This window comes from Cucurbita pepo, unplaced genomic scaffold (genome assembly GCF_002806865.2).
Source record: "Cucurbita pepo subsp. pepo cultivar mu-cu-16 unplaced genomic scaffold, ASM280686v2 Cp4.1_scaffold002535, whole genome shotgun sequence".
Taxonomy (NCBI): Eukaryota; Viridiplantae; Streptophyta; class Magnoliopsida; order Cucurbitales; family Cucurbitaceae; genus Cucurbita; species Cucurbita pepo.
In genome coordinates this window covers 1-1294 of record NW_019648582.1, presented here as the reverse complement: position 1 = coordinate 1294, position 1294 = coordinate 1, and the positions used below count along the sequence as shown (strand labels likewise).

General features: G+C 37.5%; 1 long non-coding RNA gene across 1 annotated transcript; it reads left to right on the top strand.

Annotated features, from left to right (window-relative positions):
• The first annotated feature begins 201 nt into the window (after window positions 1–201).
• Window positions 202–1294, top strand: LOC111786712. The gene is made up of 2 exons (XR_002813816.1): window positions 202–440; window positions 1214–1294. It is a non-coding gene; the product is annotated as an uncharacterized LOC111786712 (long non-coding RNA).

The following is a 1294-nucleotide window of genomic DNA, read 5'->3' as shown; positions in this document are numbered from 1 at the left end:
GAGACACTGGGCTGGAGGCCCAAATAACACACGTGTGAGAAGTAGCACGTGCGACTAAATAATATCTCTCTTTGTCACTGTCTGTATGGAATCGCTTCGGCGGCAATCATCATTTCCACAAAACCCAAAAGATAATTCCTTTGCGATCATATTCATATATTCTTTTTTTTTTTTTCTTATTTATTTATTTTAATTGTTTGTCGGTCACCGGGTATAGCCGGTAAGAGGTCGCTCTTGGTGGGTTCGTGTGGCGGCAATAGAGGCAAGTGTTACCGGTAGTTCAGGTTGCTCTAATCAATTTCCTCCTCTCCACGGGTTCGAATTCAACCCCTGGTTCTTTCTCAACTCTTCTTTCTCTCTCGGTCTTTGGAAAATCTCTGGTATTGATTCTCTGTTTCCTTTCCGATTCCTTTTGGATCGGACGGCTTGGTTCCTCGAAGGTAATCGATTCTCGTCTTTCTAGATCTCTTCTCTTTTCTTCTCTGTTTATACTTGGTTGTTCCACTTTTTTCATCTACTTCTACTTGTTTTGCCTGCAAAATTCGATTGAAACCGATTTGTTGCGTTCTCAAGCTTCATCTAATTTGTGGAAGATTGTCTTTGTTGAACTTATTTGTTGTGTTTTCTATTGTTTAGAGTCTTAATAATTGGTACTGGAGTTGTTTAACAACTTACTCTATTACATTTTAGGTTTATTTTTCAGTATCTGCTCTGTTAGCGATTGAACTGTCGATTTTTCATGGCTGTAATACGCAGGAATCTGTTGAGTTCACTTTTCCTTGTTGTATGTAGTTTTAACTGTGAATTTCCTGTAGCTGGTTGATTATAGTTCATCAATTTTGGAGAGATGGCTTTTACAATTGAAATTTAGGGATTCTAGTCTCTTTAAGGTCAAATATGTACTTCTCGATTTGTTTGCTTCTGGATGTTCATCAGTTATTACTTATCATATATGTATAGTGTTCCTTTGACTTTTGTAAGAATGGTTTCTAGAGGTTGCTTTCACAGCATTTCTGCACTTTTTGGCATGTATTTTATGTTAGATATCTTGTTTTATTGATCCTTGTCTGGACTGTTTGAGGTGCTGATCTTTCTTATTTTGCCTCAAATTGTTCTTGTCGTGATTCTCATGCATGTAGGTTGTTGTTGTTTTATGAACTATTGGACTTGTAATAACTTGGCGTATCATTAACACTGTAATAATTTTCAACAGGTATTTGCCTTGCAGAATGAAGGAGTCCAAGGGCAAGAGAACGTCAAAGGTCTCGAAAGAAGCTTTGAAACCAGTGGATGA